Source organism: Giraffa tippelskirchi, chromosome 6, assembly GCF_054371585.1.
Source record: "Giraffa tippelskirchi isolate mGirTip1 chromosome 6, T2T-mGirTip1v1.2.pri, whole genome shotgun sequence".
Classification (NCBI taxonomy): domain Eukaryota; kingdom Metazoa; phylum Chordata; class Mammalia; order Artiodactyla; family Giraffidae; genus Giraffa; species Giraffa tippelskirchi.
In genome coordinates, this window is record NC_137280.1 from 54,132,229 (window position 1) to 54,149,415 (window position 17,187).

The following is a 17,187-nucleotide window of genomic DNA, read 5'->3' on the forward strand; positions in this document are numbered from 1 at the left end:
TCGAACTAAGAGAGCAGTTTATAGCGCAAAAATAAACTCCCGTTTCCTGTGGGCCACCCTGAGCCTTGCTCAGTCAATCAGAATGAAAATTGAACAAGGACACACACAGACAACAGTCCGGCGGGGTTGCCACCGGTACGGGGCGGGGCGTCCGCTAGGGGGCGACACAGGCCGCCTCCTCCCGTCTTCGCGAGATGCTGAGCGCACTCGCTCCCGGCTGACATCCCCCTCCAGGGACTCGAGAGGGTGGACCGTCTGAGGCGTTTGGACCTTGAAAGAGAAGGACAGGGGAGGGCGAGTAATACCGGGCACGGAATCTGTTCAGAGGGGAGGAAAGAACATAAGCCCCCCTTCTCTCATCCTGCTTTGATAAGCCAGAAAGGTAGAATTTTGATCTCTGCTTTCCTGGCTTCTCTGTCTTTTATTCAGGTCTGACTCCTGCCTCTTAGGGCTTCCCTAGTGGCTCAGATGGTAAACAGTCGGCCTGCAAAGCAGGAGACATGGTTCGATCCCTGGGTAGGGAAGATCCCCTGGAGGGAGGAATGCCAACCCACTCTAGAATTCTTGCCTGGAGAATTCCATGGACAGAGGAGCCTGGCAGGCTACAGTCTGTGGGGTCACAGAGACAGACATGACTGACTGAGCACACACATGTATATATATGGCTGATTCCTTTAGCTGTACAGCAGAAACCAATACAACAGTGCAAAGCAATTATACTTCAACAATAATCTTTTTAAAATACTAAAGTCCAATCTCACCGATACTCTGTAAAGTTTACCAGAGTTAACCAAAGGCTAGTGCTCACCTGTTATTTTTTGTTGTTGTTACTCTCACTATTGGTTTTTTTTCTTTCAACACCAATATAATTTAAGATTTTGGAATATTTCAATTACATATCTCAAATATCAGTTATAACTGATTATAACTATTAGATTGAGTAATGTAAAGAAAGTTTTAAAGCTTGGGGATGTTTGGTTTTGGAGGTGCAGAGACACTTTTCCTCCAGCAGCACCAAGGTTGGTGTCAGGGTTTACTCCTCAGGAGCTGGTGTGGTTGCACGATGACCATCCCTGATGGCTGTGACCCCGATGTATGTCACGAACCAAGGTATGGGTGTCACAGACATTGAGTGTGTGCTGTGCTCAGTAACTTCAGTCACGTCTGATTCTTTGCCACCCTATGGACCATCGTCTGCCAGGCTCCTCTGTCCATGGGATTCTCCAGGCAAGAATACTGGAATGGGTTTCCATGTCTTCCTCCAGGGAATCTTCCTAACCCAGAGACCAAACCCACGTCTCTTACATCTCCTGCCTTGGCAGACAAGTTCTTTACCACTAGTGCCACCTGGAAAGCCCATCACAAATATTATTAATACTTAATTTGATTCTCCAAAAATCTTCAGAAACATATTGTTTGCGCCCAGTTCATAGATGAGGTAACAGAGTCTCCAAAGAAGTAACTTGCTCAAATTTATATAATTCACAAGTAGTAGCACCTACATTCAAAGCCAGGTTTTCTGAGACTCCAAAGCAGTTTTCTCTTCTCTTAATTTGATCCGAGGAGTTCAGCACCTTCTGTCGGGGTCTGCCGGCACTCACCGTCGTATGGCGCCCACAGGACTGCAGCTGTGGTCACCGTTCCAATCCACTTCCTCTGCCTGCTTTCCTCATTGTATAAATTTCATCTGCTTCCCTGGATTTGTGTGCAAAATAATAGAAATCAAGTGTGAGATGATGTTGGATGACTCTTCTCTTTTTTGTTGGGTAAGTGGTAACTTCTAATTAGAAGTCATTCTCCTTTACATTTTTCTTTCTTAAATACACATCTCTATACCAGCGGATGCCTCATTATTAGTTCCAAGTTTGTACTCCAAAAAAGATTTGATAATCTATTCATACCTCCCTGTGATAATAGGTAGTCTCCTTTGATTACTTATAAATAAAACAGCCCTATAAAAAACAAAAGGTGAGAAATATAGCCTCCTGGGTTGCTGAAACATTTCGTGTGTTTTATCATCTCTTACCAGGAGATGAGTATTGAAATGGAAAATAGCTATGACTTGAATTTCACATAACAATTCTATCTTGTTGAGTTTGAATCTTAGTTCTTGATCACTGTTAAACACTTACTAACTTACATAATAGCACTGTCACTTAAAACTCAATACAAAACACAAAATTACAACAAAATGCCAATTGAGAATGGAGAAAATGTTTAGGGTACCTATTATCTATGAACTTTCTCTCTGCTAACAAAGGCAACAGTCACAAAACAGAATGATTCAAAAACTATAAAAAATCTTTACCCAGAGGGCAGAAAAGAAACAAACAAAAATCTATTTGCCAAGCCCACCTCATGAAAACCATCAAAGATGTTTAAAAGCATAAATCCATTCAAATAGCATCTTCCCAGAGACTCAGGCAGCTGTGAGGAGGCAGAAACCTGTTGACTTAATCCGCCTTCCTCCACGGCACCCGGTCAATATCACAGAATCTTTATCATTTTAGACTTGGAAGTCACACTGTTCTTATGGGTGATGACTGCAGTTTCTGACACGCAGGCTTCAAAATGCCAGGCTAATGGCTTGGCCAGCTGAACTGGTAACGGAAATTAAGCCCAACTTCCACTTGCAACTCAACCACTAATATGCAACCCTAAATAGTACTGTCTACCAGATGAAGCCAAGATAAGGGCAAAAATAGTCCCTTTTTAACAAGTGATTTATCTCCTGTGCTCACCTGCTTCTTAATGACTGTGAGCCATCCCATCTGAACTGCAAACTTAGCAATGGCTTATTTTAAGGCAGAAAATCCTTTATGCTCTCCAATAACAATGATAATAATTAGTCATTTGGAATCAACCAAGTGTTCTAATCGTTTAGGGAGAATTTTATTGCAGTGACAGCTTACATAGAGTTAGAGACTCAACTACAATGACGAAGAAGTAGAAAATAGTTTAATTCAAGCCTCTTATTAGGCTTTTAAAACCTCGTGTCCAAAATCTATTCAGAGAATTGCAATCAGTTATCTGATCACTCACGGTGCCTTACAGTTTTTGATTAAAAGTATCTGTCTCCACAAAATGGATTCCACCTTCTTGGTGACCTACATGAAAAAAAAAAAAATGTTTTTACAGAGAATGTTAGGATGAAACCAATTTCCAAGGATAATTGAATGATGTGTGAGAGCAGATTCCACGGTTTAGTACTTTAATCTGGTCCTTTGCTTCTCAGACTTTATTCTGAGAGCCTAGGGGTAGAATCTGAAGTAATCTCAAAATTGTTAATTCTGCATGTTTTATATTTAGCACTCATAAAAATGTTCATGACACGACTTACAAACAACAAAGAAAAGCTAGACTTTATGGAGTTCACTCTAGGAGAAGGTTAGCTCTTGGCTTCCTCTAACTGAGAAGGTCTAACAGAGGACTTTGAACTGCAGAGCGGATCTGTGGTCCTCATTCCATGGAGCTCTGAAGCAACAGAAGTCAGAGAAACAATATGAAACTTGCTCAGGAAACAACTGGCTGTGATTCAGTCCTTGGAGTTATCTCCTGAGGTGTCGGGGCTCAGACAACAGGAGTCTGAGATGGATAAGGGTTTGTGAAACTTGGCCCTGGCCTCAGTTGATAAGAAGAAGATTTTTGATGGAAGTTCAGGCAATCCATCCGTTTTCACTACTGTTTATTTAAAAAAAAAAAAAAAAAAAGAAAACCTCCTGGGGCAGAGCCCTTTCATGTGCAGAAACCAGACAGCTTATCTGCAGCCACCACTGGGAGATGCTACAGCGATTTCCATTCTTCTCATAAATATTCGATACAAAACTGCAATTTGAAGTCAGCCCACAGCCATCCCTCCCACCCTCCTGCCTTTCAGAAAACATGGACCATCTTTTCTGGCTTCTCTTCCACTCTCAGTATGTTACACTGGGAAGATTACTTACCTTCTCTGATCCCAGCCACTTTGCTCATTTGAAAAGTATCTGTATTATGGTTGCCAGGAGGAAGGGATAGTTGGGAGTTTAGGATGGACACGTACACACCACTATATTTAGGATGGATAACCAACAAAGACCTACTGTACAGCTCAGAGACTCTGCTCAGTGTTATGTGGCAGCCTGGATGGGAGGGGACTTCTGGGGAGAATGGATACATGTATGGGTATGCCTGAGTCCCTTCACTGTCCTCCTGAAACTATCACCACATTTTTCTCTTAATTGGCTATACAATTAATTTACCCCAATACAAAAATACAATACAAAGTAAAAATTTTTTAAATAAAATCCCCAAAAACCCCCCAAAATCCACACAATTACCTTGATTAGTATCACTTTGAATTCATGATCATAAACCTCACTCTCCTGATGCTCTCTTGCTACCACTCTACATTTCAGTAGCCTTTCATTTTCTACTCTTCTAAAAGTTCATTTAACTTTTTTTCATTTCTCCTCAAACTTCCATCATCTCCTCTTGCATTCTCACTCTTGATTATGATTTTGCTTCCAACTGCACTATGAAAATTGAAGCAATCAGAGGACAACATTAAAAAAGGGTCCTTATTCACACAGGAGTTAGGAGAAAGCTGACAGAACTAGCCCATAGGAAGCCCTGGCAGCCGTGCTTGGTATGAGTGAAGTTCCCAGCGAGGAGCTGTGTTAGTTCCTCCATTCCCAGCTTTCTTTCTGGGTCAGGAGCTCTACACTGTTCTAAAGCACAGGTTTTTACCATTATTCAGGTATAGCAAAGCAAATGGATATAACTGCCATCAAGAAGACAGTGTGTTCCTTTGTAAAATAGGAGATGGTGTTAATCTATCTGTGAGGTAATATGAGGTTTGGACTCTAAGAGACGTTAGATCAAGAAAACACTACAAGTTATTATTTTGTTTTAAAAACTAATTTTCTTTTTTTAACCTCACAATCACCAAGTCTATGTTTCCAGGCTTGGCTAAGTTTGTTGACTAGGGATACATGAGTGTGCATTCCATCAGTCTTAAAAGAGTCATGATATGGGGGCGGGAGAGGGTAGTCTGTAGAAAAACATGAAGGAAGGTAGTAAGAAGTTCATCTGTCATGTTTGTCATTTTACAATGGTGATTAGATAATTTTTGTCTCCCTTTCTTCACCATTGAGCAAACTACTTTTAATAAATGCAAAAAAATAGAAGAGAGGGTGTTATACTCACATATCCCAAGAGGAGGGGCCGCCATGCTGTGGGGGGCCACCAGGAGGGGTAAGAGGCAGAGAGAGGGAGAGGGAAACTGGACAAAAGCCTTTATCACGGTTTCCACAGGGAGAAACAGATGAGGCAGAAGAAACAGGCTCTGGATTGGCTGTTTTCAATCATTTCAGTAGGCTCTAGGACCTAGAGGTCTCCCTGATTTTCTGAGACCTGGCCATGGGGTGATTAGAGCGGGAGACAGTGGGTATACAAAATGCTCTCCCAGAATCTCAGAAAGACCATTTTACAAAACAGCCAACACTGAGCCCCTTCCATATGCTGATCTGGTCCAGGAGCATCTAAGAAAGTGTACAGCACAGTGCTTGCATTCTACACAGAAAGATATAAGATGAGATAAATGTGGTTTCTGATAACCACGATAAAGGCAAGTTTGTGGTAAAACTGCACAGAATGAGCAGGCCATCAGAAGGAGGAAGTTATCCTAGACCGGCGTGGCTCACAAAGCCTTCCTGGGGAATCTGGTCTTTGTCTGGATGTGAGGAATATGTCTAGACAGAGGAGAGGAATTGTGCAGAGGAGAGGAGCACTCCTTGGAGATGCAGCTGGTACAGGAGGTGCGAGGCTCACAGGGTGGGGGGAGGCCAAGGATGAGGCGGATGTGTCCTCAGAGCAGAGGGGCCACAGCTCTGTCACTGCTCCACAGCTGGCAGCGATCCACCTGCTGGGCAAGGTGGGAAGTCACTTCCAAGTGACCGGCTCTTCCTCTAAACCCACAGGACAGGCAGGGCTTCAGCGGGTAGAGAATCCACCTGCAATGCAGGAGATCCAGCAGATGTGGGTTCAATCCCTGGGTGGGGAAGCTTGCCCGAAGGAGGAAAATGGCAACCCACTCCAGTATTCTTGCCTGGGAAATCCCATGGATAGAGGAGCCTGGTGGACTACAGTCCATGGGGTTGAAAAGAGTCGGACACAACTGAGCAACTGAGCGCGCGCACGCGCGCAAACACACACACACACACAGGATGGGCATCCCTGGAGCAATACTTAGTCTATCTGCGGCCAAAGTGGTGAAATGTGCAGAATAATCCCTACATGAACCAATCAAGCAAACCCTTGATCAATTGGTCGCCTTGCTCTCACCAGCTGCCATGGTCACCGAGCCCCGCAGGGCATAGGGGCAGCCCCACTACAGGCCCCTGCCTATCTTTGAGGACAAGAAGGGAAATGACCCGGGTCATGCCAGCACTCTTGAAGCAACTTTGTACAGGAGTCCCTGAGCTGCCACCTCCCCAGAAACCCGGAGACTTAATGGGTCCCCTTTCCTGAGCTCCTCACGGTCACCTAGTCATCCTCACCACATCTGGGCCACATCTGAGTTCTTTCTTTGCAGAGATGCTCCTCTGTCTCCTGTGTATTCTCATCTCCCAGCTGAAATTTTATCTTAAAGGCTGAACATGTGTGTGTGCTTAGTCGCTTCAGTTGTGTCCAACTCTTTCCATCCCATGGACTGTAGCCCTCCAGGCTCCTCTGTCCATGGAATTCTCCAGGTAAGAATACTGGGGTGGGTAGCCATGCCCTCCTCCAGGGAATCTTCCCAACCCAGGGATCAAACTTGTGTCTGCCTTCATCTCCTACATTGCAAGCAGATTCTATACCCACTGGGAAGGCCTAAAGTTGGAACAGTCTGAGGTTAAGTCCATGGGTAATAAACCACCCCATGAAGACCTCACGGTGGGCAGATTCATTTCTGTGACAGATGTAAGGTTAATTTCCTTGCACTTGGAGGTGCCACGCACCCAGTCAGTGTCAAAGGCTTGGTACCTCCATCTGCACGTCTCCATCTCCAGAATTAACACATTCTCTGCCATATGATATGATCTCTAATTAAGTTTTCTGGGGCATTTCTTTTCTTTTTTTCTTTTTGAGTTGAGGTTTTCCCTGGCGATCTAGAAACTGAGTATTTCCTGGCCCTGGTGGTGATACTATTTGAGGCCCACATCACTGCTGGGGTGTGGAGGGGGAAGGCGTGGATTCAGCACCCTGGTCCTCAGAAAACACTCCTGGACTTTGTGAAGCCCATGGACCTCGAGCCCAGGGATTCCATATTTCTCTTCTCTGGGGTCACAAGTGAAACTGCCCCAGCAGACAGAGAAGGCAGTGTCTGAAATCCTCACGCTGCAACTGTGGGTCCCAGCGAAACTTCGCTGAGCGCCCTGCATGCCTGGCACCACACTAAGCCTGCAATGTGTTCTATGAGCCTCATTGCAGTCCTGTGATGCCCATCGCACAGACGGGAAAACCAAGTACCTGAGAGGTTAAGGACTTAGCTGTTCGAGTCATCGTGTGACTCCAGCAGCGTTCTCAGCCCAGGGGACATTTGGCAACATTGGGAGAGGGACTGGTTGAAGGCAAACACCATATCTAGTGGGTAGAGATCTGTTGTTGTTTTGTTATTGTTCAGTCACTCAGTCATGTCCGATTCTCTGCGACCCCATGGACCGCAGCACACCAGGCTTCCCTGTCCTGCACTATCTCCTGGAGCTTGCTCAAACTCATGTCCATTGAGTCGGTGATGCCATCCAACCATCTCATCCTCTGTCATTCCCTTCTCCTCCTGCCCTCAATCTTTCCCAGCATCAGGGACTTTTCCAATAAGTCGGCTGTTCACATCAGATGGCCAAAGTATTGGAGCTTTAGCTTCAGCATCAGTCCTTCCAATGAATATTCAGGATTGATTCCCTTTAGGATTGATGGATCTGATCTCCTTGCAGTCCAAGGGACTCTTGAGAGTCTTCTCCAGCACCACAGTCTGAAAGTGTCAATCCTTCGGCGCTCAGCCGAAGATATGGTCCAACTCTCATATCCGTACGTGACTACTGGAAAAACCATAGCTTTGGCTATATGGACTTTGTCGGCAAAGTGATGTCTCTCCTTTTTGTTAATAATTCACTGTCCAGGTTGTCATAGCTTTTCTTCCAAGGAGCAAATGTCTTTTAATTTCATGACTGCAGTCACCATCCACAGTAGAGGCCTGGGGAACTTCTAAACATTGTGTGTTGCACAGGGCAGCCAACAATGAAGAAGCATCCAAGCCCAAATGTCAGTAGTGTGGAGGTGCAGGAATCTGACTCTGGTGGTTATGCGAGTGACCTGCCTATGGGGAGACAGCAGTGGCATTTTCTGCACAAGGTCCCCTGTCATGATTCTGGTTTCTGTGGAAAAGGGAAGAAGGAACATTTTCCTCATTGTTTACAGTTTGGTGCAGATTCACCTTCTTGGACGTGTTAGATGCCCTGGGAGCAGCATGACCCCACTCCCTATGTACCTTCCTCTCCTCTCAGACCATTCCAGACTGTAGTAAGGGTGATCCTCAGAGATGGGGTCTCCTCCAGTCCAACCCACCCTGATTGCAAATCACAGGGACTGCACAGACCCGCCCCCTGTCCCTAAGCCCAGGATCCACACCCTGGGGTTAGGCTGTTCTCCTGAGAATCCTCCAATTGAACCAAAATATCCTCGACATCTAATCTGTCAAACCAGCTCTTCAACTTCTCAGTATGGATTCCTCTTTTTTTTTTAACTGCAGGATAATTACTTTCCAATGTTGTGATATTTTTCTGCCATCCAACAACTCGAATCAGCCGTAAGTATATACATATATCCCCTACCTCTTGAGCCTCCCTTCACCTCTCATTTCCTGCCCCTCTAGGTCATCATAGAGCACAGAGCTGAGCTCCCTGTTCTACACAGCAGCTTCCCACTAGAGATCTATTTCACACATGGTAGTGTATAGATGTCAATGCTACTTAGCATGGATTCCTAATGCAAAGAAGTCTTCAACACTGGGGTGCGGGGAGCAGAAGATTCAAGGAGGTGACTGCTGACAGGAGAGATGACAGAATTAAGATGCCTTCACACATTTCATGCCTGGGGCGATCCTGCTCAGCTTCTGATCCATCAAAGGAGAAGGATGGATTCCCCAGGATGAGCTAGACTCAGCTGCACACTTGTGTCCTTCTGACTTTCCTTTCTTCTCTGAGAACCCCAGTCCAAATGCCGTGTCCCCATGTCCAGTTCTATTGCATGAGGTCAGGTGGGGAGGGAGGAGGATGAGCCAGCATCTCTCCCCTCCATCTCCCTCTCCACCCCACTCCCAGGCCCTCCAAGGCCAGCCAATCACCTGCTTCAGGGTGCACTGTCCCCATCTCGCAGGATGGCTGGCCTGGGAAGAGATTACTGCTGAGCTGTTTGGCTGTAGAAGTGGCTGCTGGGCTCAAGAGTGAGCATCTCGTCACCGAGACGGCATCTGTTTTGCCTCATGGGAAAAAGAGGAGGACAGTTATTCTTTTTATTGTGAGAACACTAGGCTGCGCCAAGGACATATTCCAGCACTGGGGAATTTCAAAAGCTGCTTTCTTTCCCCCTCCTCGCGTCTCTCCCCCAACTCCTTGTAGAAGGTCTTTTCCCTACGTGAGATCTCCAAGGCCAGTTCCTGGCATAGCAGTTGTGACAAGGATCAAAGTGACCCTTTCTGCTTCATTAATTACGTTTTGGAATTTTTTTATAATAAAGATTCCTACTGGTAGCAGATCGTCGACGGATCTATCACCCTTTTCCATTTCCATGCAGGGAAATGTACGTGAACGTTAGTGTCCGACCATCTGCTGCATATCCGAAACAGAACGCAGTAACCCTCAGGGTGGCCTTTTTCTCTTATTTTGTGCAACTTTAAGGAAAACAGCTTCTCAAATGGGGGCCTTACTAGACACTTGACGGGGGTACGGAAGCCTGTTTTCACACACAGCCCCCACCCTCTCTGTGCACTGCTGGCCCCAGAAGCACGGTGACTTGTGCCCTTCCCGACATGGATGGGGCTGGGCCAGAGGAAGGCACAGCCCAGACTCTGGGCAGGACAGGTAAGGGTGGGCCGGCTGCCCCTCGGAGCCCTTCCGTGCTTGGACTGAACTGAGCTACCTTCCAATGAGGTGAGCAACCAGCATCTGCCGTGTTCATTTTCTGTTGTTGATCTTTCTTACTCTCCATCCACCCCGTTAACCCACTCGATGGCGAGCAGGGGAAAGGCCTGGTAAACCTGCCACTTCACACAATAGCGATGCCTTAAGACAACCCAGGTGGCTCAGCGGTAGAGAATCTGCCTGCTAATGCAGAAGACCCAGGTTCAATCCCTGGGTCTGGAAGATCCCCTGGAGAAGGGCATGGCAACCCACTCCAGAATTCTTGCCTGGAGAATCCCATGGACAGAGAACCTGGCGAGCTGCAGACCATAGGGTTGCAAAGAGTCAGACACAATTGAGTGACTAAACAACAACAACAAAAAGGTTTCCCAGGACCTCCTTCCTTCCCCAGCTTGTCCTGCCCCAAGGGCACCTGGCTGGGGAGAAGTAGGCACTTCTGGGCAATGGTGGCCATGGGCTTAGGTCTGGGGATCAACAGGCCCAGCTGTGCTGTCTGGACCCTTGCTGACCTCCATAGGAGTGGAGAGAGGATACAGATTCTGGTAAATGCTCACACTTCTCACATCTGCTCCTGCACACCTTCCCCCACCCCCCACCCCTGGGCATCTCAAGGTTGGGCTCTCTTTGTCAGTCTGACATCTTTCTGGTGCTGACACCACCCTGCAATGGTTCTCATGGGCACTGGGCATCCCATTCCATGTGCCCTGCAGCCCTTGATAGTGGGGTCATGACACTCTATGCGAGCCTCTTGGGTGCTCACCTAGTGCTTCAACATCAGCCACCTTGTTGGTCTTCTGGGTACGCGAGAACTCCAAGACCCTTCCAGGCCACCCAAGGTCAAAACACTAAAATTAGATGCTTGTGTCTAGGTATGCCGAGCAGCTACTTTCTTTACTCTGATGTGGCTGCAGGATGCTCCCAGGACACCTCCAGTTCCCAGCGGATAAATGGGCTAAGAGTTTGGCTTTCAGCTTCGCTTTCATCCACCCAGCACCCCCTTGTTTCTACACTGTGGGCTCAGCATGGGATTAATGCAGCACTCAGGGGCTTCCAGCTGCCAGCCTCCCCTCCCACAAGCACAAGCCAGAAGGAGGCTATTGAGAAGATTCTTTGTCACAATGTCCCCCGAGCTCCTAAAGGAGCATCTGCCTGTCGCCTTTCCTGAAATCTCAATGACTGATGATGTAGAGTGAGAAAACCAGCTTGCAAGTAAGAGAAAACCCCAAATATTATCCCCATGGTACTTCCTTCGGGCTTTCAGAAAGTATCACAGAGTTGTTGTTGTTGTTATTGTTGCTGGTCAGTAACTCAGTCGTGTTCAACTCTTTCCAACCCCATGGACTGTAGCCTGCCAAGCTTCTCTGTCCATGGGATTCTCCAGGCAAGTATGCTGAAGCTAGTTGCCATTTCCTTCTCCAGGAGATCTTCCCAACCCAGGAATTGAACCTGTGTCTCCTGCATTGGCAAGTGGGTTCTTTACCACTGAACCACCTAGGAAGTCCCAAAGAGTCATTAGTCATTGTAAAGGCAAAAAAGAAACATGGTCTTTCATTTCCATGTCATCACTTGAGTAATCAAACACTGTGATGGGACAGGAATGATTTAGGGGAATTTCTCATAGTGACAAGATACAAGAGCCAGAAGTTCCGAGTGTGAAGACCATTTAGCACATTTCCATTTTTAAGACGAGAAAGTTGCAGTGCTGCCAGGTTAAATGATTTATCCTTGGTCCCAGGTCCAGTGGGAGAGTTAAGAACAGAAACCACATGTGCTTGACCATCTATAAAATCAAATAAAAGCCTTCCCATAATTTCCGGTAGTAAATTGTAGATAAAAGGAAAGACAACACAATAAGCATGTCTGCCCAAGGCAAGGTACAGGCTCAGAAAACCCACTGTCCCAGAACAGGTGCAAACTGAGGGGATCCGGAGGGACCTGGGGTCCCCAGATGATCAGGCACGTCACAGAAAACATCGTGCCATATTGGTCCACTTGTTGAACAGATCCTTACTAACACTGCACTAGGTACCAGGCACCATGGCAAGTCCAGGCCGGGTTGTAGGGAAGAATGAAACAGCTGTTTGTATCATCCAGGTGCCCAGTCCCTCAGCCTCCCAGAGGGAGTTCACTTCCTTCTAAAGATGCTCATTCCACATTTATGACGTTATCCTTCAGAGACCTCTTGTCCAAATTTTACCCTGCAACAAAGCACTGTCCACTGTATACCTATAAGAATTATAAGAGTGATATTATGAATTGTGTAAAATACACATATTTGATCCCAACCTGGACCGTTTTTAAAAACAGTCACATGCTACCCATGCTGAAGCATTATTCACCAAAACAGACATCACTGTGGTCTTTAAGGACAAAAGAAATAAGGCTTAAATAATGCCAACTGATACCCAAAATCCCTCAGCAGATGAGCAATGGGGCTGAAACTAGAACTCACATCTTCTGTTTCCTAGTAACTCTACTCAGTAACATCTCACTGTCAACCAATAGGCCTCCGACTCCTTCCTAAGACCATCTAGACGTCAAATGATGAGACATCTCACAACCAGTGTGCTTCATTCCCCATCGATTTAACTGGAAATGTTGACTGCAAGCAAACCCTAGATTTCAGCATCTTGTCTCTGGGAAAAATCAAATTTAAAAATTCAACAGTCATTTTGATAAAACAAGACAATATCCCCAGCTTGATTCAAAATTAATATGTTGCCAGATTTTTTTTTCACCAAAGAAAACTACAGGAATGTCATAGAATTGATACCTGCATTGGAGGGGAATAAGGAAAAAGGAGAAGTCTTGTCAACTCTTAGAATTTCTGATCTCATCAGTACATTTTTACCTGAATGGTTGTCACGGAGATATAAGCTACCTTGGGCCTCCAAATGAAGCTAGTGAAATAGGTGTTGTTACCTTAAGTATTACAATCTTCTCAGGTGGCACTAGTGGTAAAGAATCTGCCTGCCAATGCAGGAGATATAAGAGACATGGGTTCAATCCCTGGGTCGTGAAGATCCCCTGGAGAAGGAAATGGCAATGCACTCCAGTATTCTTGCTTAGGAAATCCCATGGACAGAGGAGCCTGGCAGGCTACAATCCATAGGATGCAAAGAGTCGGATGCAACTAAAATGACTTAGCACATAGTTCTTATACTTTAATGGGGCTTCCCTGGTAGCTCAGATGGTAAAGAATCCACCTGCAATGCAGGACACCCAGATTTGATTCCTGGGTTGGGAAGATCCCCTGGAGAAGGGAATGACTACCCACTCCAGTGTTCTTGCCTAGAGAATTCCATGGACAGAGGACCCTGATGGGCTACAGCCTATGGGGTCACAAAGAATCAGACACAACTGAGTGACCAACACACACACACACACACACACACACACACACACACTTTAATTTATATATTTACCAGCATCATCATGAATTAGCTTCTTTAAGTCATGAATCTCCTTCCAAAAAACTCTGTGAACAGAAGTTTAACAATTATGAGTTGTACTTAGTTTTGCCCATGATAGTTCCAGAAATTTTCTTCCTAGGCACTTGCTTTCATTTACCACTGATTATCAAATTATTTTAAACTGGAAGTATTTTTAAAGACACTATGTATTCTGTGTCTCGTATATCAGCAAGTGCTTACATTACTCAGAGTTTTTGAGTCATGAGACAGTTAATTACAACAACCTTCATTATTTCTCTGCAACAATAAACATGGACCCTTAAAAATACCATTGGGGGGGATTAACATTTGATGCATGGATAACAATAAGCAGTGATTTTTAAAAATCTTCTGTACTAAATCATATAATTGGACACAAAAGATTCAGGTGCAATTTGTTTTTGTAATTAGTTTCTAAGTGGTATAATTTTTAATTATACACAGAGAGTTCAATGTTCATTTGCTGAATTTTTAAGCTGCAATTTTTTGTTTCTACCTGCAGCTCCTTTGTTCAAGTTTACTTCTCTTTGACATGAAAAGTGAAAGTGAAATTGACTCAGTCGTATCCAACTCTTTGCAACCCCATGGACTATACAGTCTATGGAATTTCCTAGGCCAGAATACTGGAGTGGGTAGCCTTTCCCTTCTCCAGGGAATCTTCCCAACCCAGGGATCGAACCAGGGTCTCCTGCATTGCAGGTGGATACTTTACCAACTGAGCTGTCAGGGAAGTCCATTATTTGTATTCCTAACTCAATAATAGATCCACAGCTTACTCATTTTTTCTTGTGAAATGGTAGGATGAAAATATGTGGCTTCAGAAATACAGCATCCCCCTGGAGATGAAAGTAGGAATAGTTTTCTCTAATTAGAACATTATCTCTAGAACAATTTATGATGGTCCCTTTCTTTCTTCAGGCCAGGAGCAGCTGCCTTTGGCCCCTGATGGAATTATCTGCGTACTTCGTGTGATGGTCACCAGTGATGTTCTTTCTCAAAGGACACTCACACTGTGTTGCCTCCTCCAGCTCTAACTCAGCAGGAAGCCCACAGCCCGGCTGGGGGTGGCGGACTCGACAGCACCATTTCTCTTGTCCTCAGTGTTGGTTTCCCAGACTGAGTCACCTGGAAATATGTCAGCTCATTTACAGAACCCAACTCCACTCGCAACTGACTGATTTGAGTGAAAAACCAACTTACAGCGGGAAATAATACTTTCTAGTATAAATTTTTCTGAGACATGAACATCATGATCCGAAGATGTCTTGAGGAAAAGAGTGATTATTGAAAATAATAACACGTGTGGGTGTTCAGGCATTAAGTTGTGTCCAGCTCTTTGTGACCCCATGGACTACCACACACTAGGCTCCTCTGTCCTCCACTATCACCTGGAGTTTGCTCAAACTCATATCCATTGAGTCAGTGATGCCATCCAACCATCTCATCCTCTGTCTCCCCCTTCTCCTCCTGCCCTTAATCTTTGCCAGCATCAGGGTCTTTTCCAGTGAGCCAGCACTTTGCATCAGGTGGCCCAAGTATTGGAGCTTCAGCATCAGTCCTTCCAATGAATATTCAGAGTTGATTTCCTTTAGGATTGACTGGTTTGATCTCCTTGCTGTCCAAGGGACTCTCAATAATAGCATAGTGGTAGCTGATAACTGACATGAGAGAAAGGAAGAATGGTATCTGACACATGTTAGAACTGTGAACCTAAGAAAGCACTGACCGCTAGTTTCCTCCACATCTTCCATTTTCAGACCTTGAGTGTCCTCACCCCTTCCTCTGATTGTAATAATTATGTTGTTTCCAAAAGACCTGCCTAAACTGCCCTTAGAAAAGAAAAAAGCATGTTATAAAAACAGTTAACGCAAATGTATATGTCACCTTGCTAGTTAAAGCCGTGAAACCTAGAACAGCCTGATACAATGGGAAGATGACAGGCTTCAGTACCAGACCACTCTGCACAGGACGAGACCCTGTTCATCCCTGGCACTGCCAAGCATGAACTGTGCAACCTCAAGACCATTTCTAAACTGGAGAGTGTGGCAAAAACGTCTAGGATTGTTGAAAGAGTTGTGAATAAGTCCATAAAACACCTAGAGCCTGATACTCAAATGGTACTCAGGTTATGATAGTTATTATTATTGTTACTGATAAACTACACTTCAATTTACTCAGTGGAGCAACATGTGGCCATGGAAATAAGGCTCATAAAGAGCATAATAAAATAGAAAGTTTAATGTTCCATTGATCCATGAAAAATCATAAAATAAAATTATTTTATGTGTTAGAAAATAATTGCATAGAAACAAAGACCAGAAAAATATGCCTAATCATTAAATTTGTTTATTTTGGAAGGTGGGACTTTAGCTTTTCTTTTCCTAATCAGTTTTTTTAATTACCAGATTTTCTCTGTTGATTACAGATATGTATTTTCATAGGAAGAGATGTAGGTTTATTGCATTTTAAGAGCCTCCTCACCAGGTTAGCATCATATGATCACTGGTGGCTCTTTATGGCAGGGATTACCTTGCTGAGTCCTTTCTGTGGCACTATGATGCATGTATTATTATTATTCCCATTTTACAGAAAGGTTAAGAAGATCATGAAGCTTGGAAGGAGCAAAGCCAAGACTGAAGCCGGAGAGTGTGATCTGGTGTCCATGTGCGCTGCCCCATCTGGCTGCCACAGGTCAGCTTTGAAAGGGCCGAGGGCACCCATAATCATCCATAATCTAAGCAGAAGGAGTTCCTGAATAATCGTGGATTATCATGACAAGTTACTAAGAGAAGGAGACTTGAACTGGAGACAGTCATGAAGAAGTTTGTGGTCTTCATGATATGGTCTGCAGGATATGCTGCAAAAGGATGCTGATCCTCATGATCTACCGTCCTGAGCTCAGAGCTGCTTCCTCTCTGCTCCTAAATTTCCTGTCTTCTGCCTCCTCCCACAAGCAAAGGCTTTGAAGTAGAATCACAAAAGAAATTATTCCAGTTCCCAGTACAGATTGCAAAGGAAAGTCACATCTCCCGGAGAGAAGAATGAGAAGAGGAACTCCATCAGCTTTCTGCATCAGCTGTTTCCTGCACCAGATTCTACTTTTCAGAGGCTTCGATATCCGTCACCCTGAACTAAAACCACTTAAAACAGATTTATTCCCGGCACATTTCTTTCTGTGCATTTCCTTTCAGTTAAGCACAGAGTGTATAGCTTAGATCCTTTGAACCCAAGAAAGATAAGCCACTTCTGACAGAGGAGCATTTTGAAGACAGATTACCTGGCCCACCATCCACATTTTACAGCCATGTATCTGTGTACTCTGCCTCTTTGCTATTTCATACAACAGCCAAAAACAGCAGTATTGTGAAAAGTGGATTCCACCATATCTCCAAAATCACAATAGCTATTTATTATAAAAAAAGATTCTACAATAAGGTTAGCACAGATGCATTGTTCTAATTTAAATACAAATTTCCCTTCAACATATTTGGTAATATTTTCTAAAATTTTAATATTTTTAACTGTGTTACTGTCAAAGTAACTCTGTGTTTCAAATGTAACTGTTTAGGAAAAAGAAA

At 44.7% G+C, this 17,187-nt stretch overlaps 1 long non-coding RNA gene across 1 annotated transcript in view; it reads right to left on the bottom strand.

Moving 5' to 3' along the window:
- LOC145511552 (uncharacterized) overlaps positions 1–17,187 on the bottom strand; it is a 21,939-nt gene continuing 4,752 nt past the window's right edge. Inside the window, exons 2-8 of the long non-coding RNA XR_014057940.1 lie at positions 13,583–13,635; positions 9,362–9,496; positions 5,809–5,902; positions 4,317–4,511; positions 3,043–3,107; positions 1,503–1,695; positions 1–270 (exon numbers count right to left, since the gene is read on the bottom strand). This is a non-coding gene — a long non-coding RNA (uncharacterized LOC145511552). The remainder of the gene's footprint in view (positions 271–1,502; positions 1,696–3,042; positions 3,108–4,316; positions 4,512–5,808; positions 5,903–9,361; positions 9,497–13,582; positions 13,636–17,187) is intronic.